The sequence below is a fragment of the Rattus norvegicus genome, chromosome 8 (genome assembly GCF_021556685.1).
Source record: "Rattus norvegicus strain SHRSP/BbbUtx chromosome 8, alternate assembly SHRSP_T2T, whole genome shotgun sequence".
NCBI classification, from domain to species: domain Eukaryota; kingdom Metazoa; phylum Chordata; class Mammalia; order Rodentia; family Muridae; genus Rattus; species Rattus norvegicus.
In genome coordinates, this window is record NC_141541.1 from 36204350 (window position 1) to 36216836 (window position 12487).

The 12487-nt window shown below is 45.2% G+C and overlaps 1 long non-coding RNA gene across 9 annotated transcripts in view; it reads left to right on the forward strand.

Annotated features, from left to right (window-relative positions):
* LOC148004010 (uncharacterized) overlaps positions 1-12487 on the forward strand; it is a 41327-nt gene that overhangs the window by 5135 nt on the left and 23705 nt on the right. For 4 of the 9 annotated variants that reach the window (XR_015627114.1, XR_015627115.1, XR_015627109.1 and 1 more), the window contains 2 exons: positions 4234-4493; positions 7088-7197. This is a non-coding gene — a long non-coding RNA (uncharacterized LOC148004010). Of the gene's footprint in view, positions 1-4233; positions 4494-7087; positions 8318-12487 lie in introns of those variants that run through there. The other 5 variants (XR_015627112.1, XR_015627111.1, XR_015627110.1 and 2 more) reach the window with 2 other exon arrangements.

A 12487-nucleotide genomic window follows, 5' to 3' on the forward strand; every position in this document is an offset into this window, starting at 1 on the left:
GAGCTTGCTGCTTTTCTAGAAGCTTGGTTCCCAGCATCCAATGGCACAGCTCATAACTGCCTGTAACCACAGCTCCAGTGAGTCAAAGCCATTTTCTAGCCTCTGTAGGCGAATGCACATATATGGCAAACACATAAGCATTTGCATGCATGCATGCATGGGCACACACACGCAGACACACACACACACACACACACACACACACACGCACACGCGCACACTCGCACACAGTAACAATCTTTTAAACACAGGTAAATTGCTATCCACTCTCCCCGGGGTCAGCATGCTACCAGCTGGGCACATGGCCACCCACCCATTTTTCCCAAGGAGGAGTTAGATAACGAAGCTCGGGTCACTGAAGAGAGGGATGACAGGGAACATGTGGAAAATGTCCTAAAAGGAAAGGGATGAGTGGGCCAACCTTGGACCAGGAGCCATCGATAGACTAGAGTATAGCAGTGTAAGGAGGAATCTTCGGGTGAATTCATGGACTGGCCTGTGTGAGTCTCTCAGTGACCATCTCCAGACCGTTCTGTGAAAAAGAAAATGTTCTGTGTAAGTCCTGGCTAGTTGAGGTTTTCGTGTATCTAAACCTCGGTGAGCACAAAACAACTTTCCTCTTGGTTTATAATATCAACAAACCAAACATGAAGATGGGCGGGAGAAAAAAAATTCATAATACTCACTTTGCCTGGTAACCACAGCTTTGGGGTTTCCAACTGTAAGGAACCAATGGATAATAATTGCTTTTTGAAACAGGGTTGAGCTAGCCTTGAATTTGTTATGATCTTAAAGCTCTCAGTCATGGTGGTCATGACTAATCTGGCTTAAAAAGAATAAACTTAATCTTTTTTAAGGTCTGTTTTTATTTTTAATTGTCTGTGTGTGTGTGTGTGTGTGTGTGTGTGTGTGTGTGCGTGCGTGTGTGGTGCTATGTATTGCTCTCAGAGGCCGGAAGTGGGCGTCAAATCCCCTGAAGCTGGAGTTACAGCTTGTTGGAAGCCATCTTAACACGGGTGGGGGGTGGAGGTGGGAGGGCTGGGAACCATACTCGTTGGTTCTCCAAGAGCAGGGCTTGTTTTCTTAACTGCCGAGCCATCCTCACAGCCCCAAGAACCTTAAACAGTATGGTAGCACTGTTTATAACAGCAAATGGTCAGTGTGGGAGTAAAAACACATTACAGTATGTTCATCCCAGGGCTCGTTTATTTCTCTTTAAAATTAGTTAAGTAATTTGCTTTACATTCCAATCTCCATTTCTCCCCCCCACCTCTCCTCCCAGGGCTTTCCTTTGACACCACTCCCCCTACCTGCTCCTCCTCCCTTTCTCTTCAGAAAAGGGGAGGCCTCCTGTACGATTAGGGACATCTACTAGACTGGGCAGCCCAGCAGCAGAAAAGTGTCCCAAATGCAGGGAACAGAGGCAGTGGCAGCCTAATGTTAGGAATCCCACATGAAGACCAAGCTACACCATTGTTACACATGTGCAGAGGGCCCAAGTCAGTCCTACACAGGCTCTCTGGTTGTGAACTTCTATGGACACAGGTTAGTTGATAACTGTAGGGTTTTTTTGTTTGTTTTTTTGTTTGTTTGTTTGTTTGTTTTGTGGTGTCCTTGACCTCTCTGGCTTCTACAATTCTTCTCCCTCTTCCACAGGACTCCCCAAGCTCGTCCTGATGCTTGGCTGTGAGTCTCTGCATCTGTTTCCATCAGGTGCTAGGTGAAGTCTCTCTGATGGCGGCTATGCTAGGCTCCTGTCTGCAGGTATAGCAGAGTATCATTAATAGTTGCCAGTGCCGGGCAATGGTTACACATAATTTTTTTTTTCTGTAATGTACGGTACTGCAAAAAATAAAAAAGAATTGATACCTATAGGAAAGGAAAATGGCAGTGGTGTATTGTTAAATTAGGAAGTCTGCAGTCTGGCAAGGCATTTTGTTTTCCTGTTTTAAATTGTAATAGAACATATATGTTGTAGCATAGACTATTTCAGCCACTGCTTGATCTCAGAGTTCAGTGGTGTTATGTATTTTCACTATGCTGTACTCACTCACTAGCACTCACTAGCAATCTTCACAGTTTCATGGCCAGGTTCACCTATCGAACAGGAACCTTTCTGCCCTACTTCCGGTGTCTGTGAATTTGATGGCTGGAGGTAACCATGTAACTGGAGTTCTGTATTACTTGTCTTTGTGTGTCTGGCTTGTTTCACCTAGCATAACGTCTTCAGATTTCATCCGTACTCTTATCATGTATCAGATTTTCATTTCTCTTGCTTGGCATTATTTTATTGTGTCTTTATAAAACATTTAATTTAATTATTCATTTCATGGTGAAATTTTGGATTGTTGGTACATCTTGACTATGATCATTTGTGTACAAATATCCAAGTCTCTGCTTTCAGTTTCTGTTAATATACCACAAATATTTCTCTCTGTCTTCTCTCTCCCATTTTCCCAACACCCAAGGCTCCAAGGCTGGGCCTTCAAATCCCTAGCTGAAGAGCCTCCCACCTCTACAGCATGAGTGCTCGATTTACAGGTGTTTCCTACCATGTCTATTTCACACACTTCTGAGGATTGTACCTAGGGCTTCTCGGTAGGTAAGGGCTCTACCTACTGAGCTACACCCTTAGCACAGCTGTTCTCCTCTCCTCTTACCCCTGCTCCCCACCCCTGCCCCTCCCCCTTCTCTCACTGACTTCCTCTCCTAGTCACAAATATATTTCTAGATATTTGAGGAATAGCATTCCTCAGGATGCTATTTTTTTTTTTTTTTTTGAGGAGGCTGGGGAGAGAGCTCAGTTGGTGAGGGGCTTATCTTGTGTCTCAGTTAGGGTTTTCCTGCTATGATCAGGCACTATGACCAAGACAAGTCTTATAGATGACAACATTTAATTGGGGCTGGCTTACAGGTTCCGAGGTTCAGTCCATTATCATCAAGGCAGGAGCATGGCAGCATCCAGGCAGGCCTGGTGCAGGAGGAGCTGAGAGTTTTCTACACCTTCATCTGAAGGCTGCTAGTGGAAGACTGCCTTCTAGGCAGCTAGTGTGAGGGTCTTAAGCCCACGCCCACACCCACAGTGATACATCTACTCCAACAAGGCCACACCTCCTAATAGTGCCACTCCCTGGGCCAAGCATATACAAACCGTCACACCTTGAAACTCAAGGATCTGACAATGTACAAGGCTGAGTGTGATCAGGGCATGGTGGCACACACCTTTAATCCCAGCACTCAGGAGGCAGAGTTAGGTAGATTTCTATCAGTTTGAGGCTTGGTCTACTTAGTGAGTTTCAGGCTTAATCAAGGCAATACAGTGAGACCCTGTTTCCAAAACCAAAGATGTTCAGTGTGGTAGCACGCGCCTGTTATCACAGCACTGCAGAGGCAGAGAGAGGGAGGATCCCCAAGTCTCAATGGCCAACTGATCTAATTTAACTGCTGAGGGCCAGGGCAATAAGATAAGGACGGTGTTTCTGAAGGTGACACTCCAGATTGTCCTCCAGTTTTCATGTGCTGGTGCACACCCCTCCCTTTGACACACACATCCACACGCATGCATACAAAAAGGTGAAAGGATTCCTTTCAGATTGATAATTGCTAATGAACAGAAACTCAAGTGATATTTGAGTGCTAATTTTTGTATCCTGACACTTAGCAGAATACACATATTACTTTTAATAGTTTTCTTTCCCTGGCCCCTGTAGAATAGTTTAGTGTTTTCTAACTCTAAAAAAAAAAAAAAAAAAAAAAAAAGATGTTGGGCTGGAGAGATGGCTCAGTGATTAGGAGCACTGACTGCTCTTCCAGAGGTCCTGAGTTCAATTCCCAGCCACCACAAGGTGACTCACAACCATCTGTAATGGGATCTGATGCCCTCTTCTGGTGTGTCTGAAGACAGCTACAGTGTAGTCATATACATAAATAAATAAATCTTTTTAAAAAAGCATGCCATCTGTGATCAAAGATAATTTAATTTCTCCCTTCCAAATGTGGACACACCCCTTCACCTTCATTTACCCAATTGAGGTAGAGTAATTCTATTTCTGTCTATGCCTCATCGCAGAGCAAAAGCTTCCATTCTTTCAGAAACCACGGAGTTTGAGGATAGTTGTGAACTATTCAAATACAGATTTTCTTATGTCTAAGTATTTCTCTCCTGGTTCCAATTTGTTGAAACTTCTTATCACAGAATCATGTTTTTTGTTTTACTGTTCTTGTTTCCTTCAGAAAAAAAAAAAGAATTGTTTAGAATTCCCAGCTTATAGAATTCCCAAGTTCCCGGAGGAGAGTGCAATCTTAAAATACTAAAACCAGTTCATCTTGTCCTACGTGGAGATGATTCACTAGCATAACCATAAAGCTTGTAAAAGTAATTGACTCAAAGACGGTTTCCGGATTGGCAAATAATTCTTACATCATTGAAAAGTGGAGACCATGAAGAAATAAACACAGCCATATTGAAGAACTAAAGAGGTTCCAGTCCCCAGGTAAGGCCGTAGACTGACTCCATAATTCTTCCCCTGCAGGGTACTTCCCCTGTAGACAGAACCCTTAAGCTTCAGCCCTACAAACTCCAGCACTTATTTGCAGTCTGTCCTTCTAGGCTTAAGCTTTGATCTTCACTCTCTGCTGGCTGCCTCTAAATCCTAAAAAAAATCAAACCCTGTTTTATCAGTTTGATCTATGGATTTCCTCATTGGCCACCCTCCAGTTCTTTAAGTCTCTTTCAAAAGCCTAACACCAGATTCCTTCCTACACTGTTTTTGCCTTCCTTCTCCTAATTTAATGGGCCATAAATTCTCTCCAGACCTTATCTGTGCTAGTTTGAATGAGAATGGCCTTATTTCTCCTCTGATTCCTTTCAGATAAGGGCAGACCTGGAAGTCAACCAACCATGACATACCAAGTTGCAGTAAGACTAGGCACCTCTCCTCTTATTGAGTCTAGACTAGGCAATCCCATAAGAGGAAAGGGTTCCAAGAGCAGACAAGAGTCAGAGACAGCCCCTGCTAACACGGTTAGGAGTCCCACAAGAACACCAAGCTTCACAGCTGTATTGCATATGCAGAGGGTAGGTCAGTCCCATGCAGGCTCCTGGTTCAGTCTCTGTGAGTCCCTACGAGCCCAGGTTGGTTGATTCTGTGGGTTTTCTTGTGGTGTTCTTGACCCTTCTGGCTCCTATAATTCTCGTCCCCTCTTCAAAAGGTTCTCAGAACCCCACCCAGACTGTGGGTGTCTGCATCTGTTCCCATCAGTTGCTGGTTGAAGCCTCTTTGATGACACGTGGGCTAGGCACAAATCTATGATTATAGCAGACTTATTAGGAATCATTTTCTATCCTAGGTCTCCGGATTGTCCAACTTCTGGGTCCTGATCCTTTCAGGGGTGGTCTTCTCTCATGGCATGGTTCTTTTTTTTTTTTTTGTTTGTTTGTTTCTTTTTTTCGGAGCTGGGGACCGAACCCAGGGCCTTGCGCTTCCTAGGTAAGCGCTCTACCACTGAGCTAAATCCCCAGCCCCACATGGCATGGTTCTTAAACTGGGCCAGTTATTGGTTGGTCACTCCCACAATCTCTACACTTCCTTTATACTTCTATCTATCTATCTATCTATCTATCTATCTATCTATCTATCTATCTATCTATCTCTGAGACATGGCTTCTCTGTGTAGCCCTGGCTATCCTGGAATTCGCTCTGTAGACCAGGCTGGCCTTGAAATCAGAGATTTATCTGTCTCTGCCTCCTGAGTGCTTAGATTAAAGGTGTGTGTCATTACCACTCAGCCAACCCCAGCACATCTTATGAGCAGGGCAAATTGTCGGTCAACAGTTTTCTGGTTGGGTTGGTGTCCCAACCCTCTACTGGAAGACTTGCCTGGTTTCAGGAGATGGCCAGTTCAGGCTCCATGTCCCACATTGCTAGGAGTCTAAGTACACATTACTGAGAGTTTCCATTGCAAAGCTTGTCCTAGAGATGCCTCCCAATTCCCAGTGGTCCCTCCCAGTACTCTCTCCCTCCATTCTCCCATCCTTCTTGTTCCCATACCCAACCCTCTCAGACACTCCCAGCCCTGTCCACCCACAGTGTCCATTCTATTTCCCCTTCTCAGTGAGATTCATGCATGCTTTCCACGCCCTTCCCTCCTTGCTTCTTAGCTTTTTTGAGTCTGTGGATTGTAGCATAGTTATCCCTTACTTGATAGCTAATATCTACTTACAAGTGAGTACATACCATGTTTGTCTACCTCACTCAGGATGATTTTTTTTTCCAGTCCCATCCATTTGCCTGCAAATTTTATGGTGTCAATATTTTTAACAGCTGAGTAATACTCCATTTGCAAATGTACTGTATTTTCTTTACACTTTCTTCAGTTGAGGGACACCTAGGTTGTCTTCAGTCTTTGGTTATTATAAATAAAGCTACTCTGAACACAGCTGAGCAAGTGTCCTCATTTATGGTGTAGTGTCCTTTGACTATGTGCCCGGGTGTGGCATAGCTGGGTCTGGAGGTAGATGGATTACCAATTTTCTGAGAACCCACCATAATGGTCTCCAAAGAAGCAGTGCAAGTTTCCCCCTCACAGGCAATAGAGGAGTGTTCCCTTTGCTGCGCGTTCTTACCCGCACGAGCTGTTACTTATGATATTGATCTTAGTGCTCCTAACAGATGTAAGATAGAATCTCAGAGTTATTTCCATTTGCATTTCCCTGATGGCTAAGAATGTCAAACATTTCTTTAAGTGCTTCTCAGCCAACGGTGACTCCTCTGTTGAGCATTCTCTGCTTAGACCGGAACCCGACTTTTAAATCGGATCGTTGGGTTTGTTGATGTCTAGTTTCTTGAGTTCTTTATATATTTTGGAAATTAGCCCTCTATCAGGTATGGGATGGGTGAAGATCTTTCCCCATTCTGTAGGCTGCCATTTTTTCCTTTCGTCAGTGTCCTTTGCTTTATAGAAGCTTTTCATGTGAGATCCCATTTATTAATTGCTGGCCTTAGTTCCTGAGCTGTTGGTGTTCTGTTCAGGAAGTTGTCTCCTGTACCAATTCACTTCAGGACACTCCTCTCCTTCTCTCCTACAGGTTCAGTGTACCTGGTTTTCTGTTGAGGTCTTTGAGCTACTGGGACTTGCGGGCTTTGTGCTGGGCGGTAAATATGGATCTATTTGCATCGTTTACATGCCAACATTCAGGTAGACCACTGGTTGAAGATGGTTTTATTTCTTTGTACAGTACAGTCGACCTGAAATCTGTCTGTTTTTATGCCAATATCATGCTTTTTGAAATTACTGTTGCCCTACAGTACAGCTGGAGGTCAGGGATGGTGGTATCTTCGGAAGTTCTCCTATTGTTTAGGATGGTTTTAACCATCCTGGTCTTTTGATTTTCCACTTGAAGTTGAGAATTGCTCTTCCAAGGTCTGTAAAGAATTGTGTTGGGATTTTAAGGGGATTGATTTGAATCTGTGAATTTTTTTTGGTAAGATGACCATGTTTACTGTTAATCCTGCTGATTCATTCTTTAAGTTTTTTTTATTAATTTTTTTTATTTATATGAGTACACTGTCGCTGTCTTCAGACACACCAGAAGAGGGCATCAGATCTCATTACAGATGGTTGTGAGCCACCATGTGGTTGCTGGGAATTGAACTCAGGATCTCTGGAAGAGCAGCCAGTGCTCTTAACCACTGAGCCATCTCTCCAGCCCAATCCTGCTGATTCATGAGCATAGGAGATCTTTCTGTCTTCTGAGATTTTCTCCAATTTCTTTCTTCAAAGACTTGAAGTTCTAGTTACACAGGTCTTTCACTTGTTTGCTTAGAGCTACACCAAGACATTTTATATTATTTGTAGCTATTATGAAGGATGCTGTGTCCAAAATTTCTCCCTCAGCCCCTTTATCATTTGTATATAAGAGAGGCTGACTCTATGACAGCTGCAAACTAGCAGTTCAGGAGACCAGGCCTGAGTTTCTACTTCCTAGAACTGGGCAAGTCAGTTGCTGGAGCAAGCACAGGCTTATGTAAAAGGGACCCCTCTCCTGCTTGTAAAAGGACAGTTAGACAAACGTGTGGCCAAGAGTTCAAGAGTTACCATTCCTTGGCATGAAAGAATAATAATTAGTATGAATCATAGCACCACACAGACCCCCAGAGACCAAACCCACCAATCAAGATATAGGTTACCTATCCCTCCCTATGGTTCCTCTCTTTGGCTTTAAAACTGAATCAGGGAATTCATTCAGGCGCCTTCCATTCCAATGGAATTGGGCCCCTGCACAAAGGAATAAACACTCTTTGCTTTTGCATACGTTGAGTCTTGGGTATCATTCTTTTTTTTTTTTTTTTTTAGGTTTTAAAATATAGGTTTTATTTTAAAGTAGGGATCTCAATTAAGACCACAGTATTAGTCCAATAAAGAAAAATATCTGATATCGTCACAAATGCTTGGGGACAGGTAACAAAATGGTAAACGTGATTAGCTTTGACATTCAAAATTTTGAAGAATTTTGTATAGTGTTTTGCCATTGCTATTTGGCTGAGTCTTACTATGTATGCCAGGCTTCCAGTTTCCAATCCTGCTGTCCACTGAAGGTGCTGGGTTGGGTATCATTCTTTAGTGATTCATGGACCCTAACATTTAGTGGGTTTGCCAGGAAACTGCTGAAGGCCCCTACTCAAACAGCTGAGTGTTTTGGGGAGCCTCTCCCTTACTAATTGGTAAGTTTGGGAACACTCGGTCTGTGTCTGTGTTTGTTTTCTGACTTTTGCTACCCTGGAGGAGCAAAGCAGATGTGTATTTTGCCACCCAGCAGCTGGGGAATAAGGGGGACATGAAATCCCACTTGGAGACACCCTCACCCCCAGTACTCTTACCTGGAATCTGGAGAACCAGAGTTCTCACCTGGTTTCTGAACCATCAAAAGGTCTCTGGGTGAGACCCTCTGAAAGGCTGTTCCTGTTTTGCTTTTGTTTTCCTGGGAACATCCTCCTGTGCTGGTCTGTGTGTGCTCTGTTAGTGACTGTTGTCATTCTGTCATTTTAAAATGGGACACACACAGAGCACCCCTCTGGGTTTGGCTCTGGGCCATTTTAGGGACTGGTCAGGTGGCGGAGGATTCAGGGCTGCTTGTCCATTCCAGTAAATTCAGCACCTTTTGCAGGAATGAATGACCCACTGATAAAGTTGGGTGACCCCAGGAAGGGACTTCCCATCCCCCCATCATTTACTGGGTAAAGACTGTGGTCTATGAGGCCTTGGATCACCAAGACCAGGTGCCTTACTTATATCACCACATGTACTTAGTGGAAAGACCCCCTGTTTGAATGGAACCCGTTTTGCTAACAGTTGCACCACCCCCTGCTCTCCTTCCCCTAGAGGAGGGCAGGCCCCAGCAGTCAGCCTTACCTGGAGGAGGATCTTTGCCCACCTCCTTATATTGCAGCTTCTGTCCAGGACGCCCAGGAAGTCAAAAGAAAAAGAACAGGAAGTTCCTGACTCAGCCTGAAGTCTGTCCCATACTAGGGCTTTAGCTGACCAAAGAGCTAATGCAGCGTCTCCTCAGGCTGACTGGACCACTACCCCATCCCTCATGACCACAGGACTCCAAGATCCCCTGGGGAGAAAGTTTATGACTTATTTGCCTTTTGCCAGTAATGACCTGTATAATTGAAAGATGACCTCCCCTCCCCCAGTCTCCCATTTTCAGAAAGATCATCAGCCCTTATAGCTATTCTAGACTCAATCATGCTGACTCACTAGCACACCTGGGATGATTGTCAGCAACTGCTGCCAATCCTCTTTACTACCAAGGAGAGGATTGTGGTTGTCACCCGGAAGTTGGTTCCGGGGGAAAATGGGACCTCCACCCAGGTTCAGACTGATATTGATGGGGACTTTCCCCTGATTCTACCTGACTGGGATTACAACACTGATGGGGGTAAGGGAAAATTCCTGGCCTACTGCCAGATTCTAATGGGGGGTCCTCCGATAGGCTTCCAGGCAGTCTACAAATTTATCCAAGGTAAGCCAGGTTACCCAAGGAAAAGATGAGAGCCTTAAGCGGTTTCTAGAAAGACTCATGGAGGCCTACAGAGCCTATACCCAAGCTAGAGAAAATCAATCAGCTGTGAGCATGGCTTTTGTTAACCAGGCAGCCCCTGACATATGGGAAAAACTCCAATGCTTGGAGGGGTTTGAGGGTAAGCAAGTGACAGAGCTGGCAGCTTTAGCAAAGAAAGTCTATAGCAATAGAGAAACCTCTGAGGAGCTACAAAACAGGATTGGCCAAAATATGCTAGCTGCCACCAACTGAGACTGCAAGGACAACAGGGAGCTGAGGGACATGGTTCAGAAAAGAGGAAGAGGTAAGCAGGTACCTGGTGGGGAATCTCGGCCTCCAGTGACACTGGAGAAATACCAATGTGCCTACTGCAAAGAATCGGGCCATTGGAAAAATGAATGCGCAAACAGAAAACCCAAAGTCCTGGACTTAGAGAAGGCAGTGACTGAGGGCAACGGGGCTCAACCCCCTACTTCATGAGCTCTGGGTAATCCTGAAGGTGGAGGGGAGACCAACTGATTTTCTGGTGAACACTGTTACGCAACATTCCATTTTAAAACAATCACTGGGGCCATTGTCAGATCGAAAACATGGGTACAAAGGGCAATGGTCACTAAGTCCTATCCGTGGACGACCTGAAGAAAGGAGGACTTGGGAATGGGAGGAATAACTCATTCTTTTGTGGTCATCCCAGGATACCCATGCCTTCTTGTTGGGTAGAGATCTCCTTACCAATGTGGGATCCCAAATCCATTTTGGCCCAGAGGGAGTAGAAGTTCTGGATAAGAATGGTTCTATTAATTTTTAAATCCTGGCCCTAGAAGAAAAATACTAGTTGTTCCCCTCAGCCAGTGCCCTCAACAAACCCGTTGCTCCAGACGTTCCTGCTTGAGGTCCCTGAAGTTTGGATAGAGAGAAATCCAATTAGACTGTCCATCTCAGGACCCCAATCACAGTTCAGTTAAAGGTTGGGGTTAACCCAGTTTGCATCAGACAATGTCCAACGCCAAGAGGGGCCTGCGTGGCAATAGCCTCACACATGAACTAGCTCTGGGAAGTTAGGACCCTGGGGCCTTACCAATCAGCATGGAATATCCACCTCTTTCCCATCAAGAAGCTTCATTGTTGTGACTTCTGACCTGTGCTTGACTTGAGGGAAGTAAACAAGTGGGTGGAGGATATTCACCCCACAGTTCCAAACCCTTTCACTATATGGAGCAGCCTCCCTCCTGAGCACACTACAAACACCGCGTTCAGCCTGAAGAATGCCTTCCTCAGCCCGCCCCTGGCATCCAAAAGCCAAGCCTCGTTTGCTCTTGAATGGCAAGACTTGGAAAGGGGCTTTAACAGACGGCTGACTTAGACTCGCCTGCCTCAGGGATTCAAGAACTCACCCACTATCCTCGACGAGGCACTGCATGAGGACTCGGGTGAGTACACTGACATACCCTGGCCAGATGTTGAACGTGTGTGTCTCACAGACGGGAGCAGTTTCATTCAGAATGGGACCAGGTATGTAGGGGCAGCAGTGTTGGACTTGGCACCGGACTCTACTGTTTGGGCAGCTGCTCTATCACCAGGAACACTGGCCCAAAAAGCTAAGCTGATAGCCTTGACCCAGGCTCTGAAGCTGTCAGAAGGAGCCAAAGTCAACACCTACACTGATAGCAGGCACGCCTTTGCTACGGCATATGTTCCCATGTTCCTAGAGAGGGGATTATTGACTGCAGAGCAGAAAACAATTAAAAATAAGGCAGAGATATTGGCTCTACCGGAAGCACTCTGGCTCCCCCTCAATGTCAAAAGGGACTATTAGAGAGAGCCAGGGAAAACAGGATGGCTGATAAGGCTGCCAGGGAAGCCACTGTGACTCCCACTGCTCACATCCTGGTAGCCTTGCCACTCCCTGTAACCTCAACTGTCACTGACTACACTGCAGCGGACAAAAAGGACCAGGCCCCATGCAAAGGAATCTACAGAAAAGATGGATGGTTGCGTAACAGGGCAGGTCGCACCACCATACCAAGGAATTTGCCAGACAGCTAATCCACCAAGTCCACCAAGCCTCACATTTGGGCTGCTGAAAACCAAAAGAATTGCTAAGAGGGGCAAAACACAAAATATTTGAGTTAGGATACTGACCAGGCAATATCAAATTGCCCCACGCCAGACTGTGAATCCTTTCAACCCCAGGCAAGAAACTCCAGGAACTAGAATCAGAGGCCAGTGGCTTGGAGCCAATTGGGAAATAGATTACACAGAGGTAAAACCAGGAAAATATGGGTATAAATGTCTGTAAGTCTTTATAGATACTCTCTCAGGATGGGAAGAAGCCCTACCCAACAAAGAAGGAAATCACCAAGGTAGCGGCAAAGAGTTTGAAAGAAGTCATACCAAGGTATGGCCTACCTACCCTGCTTG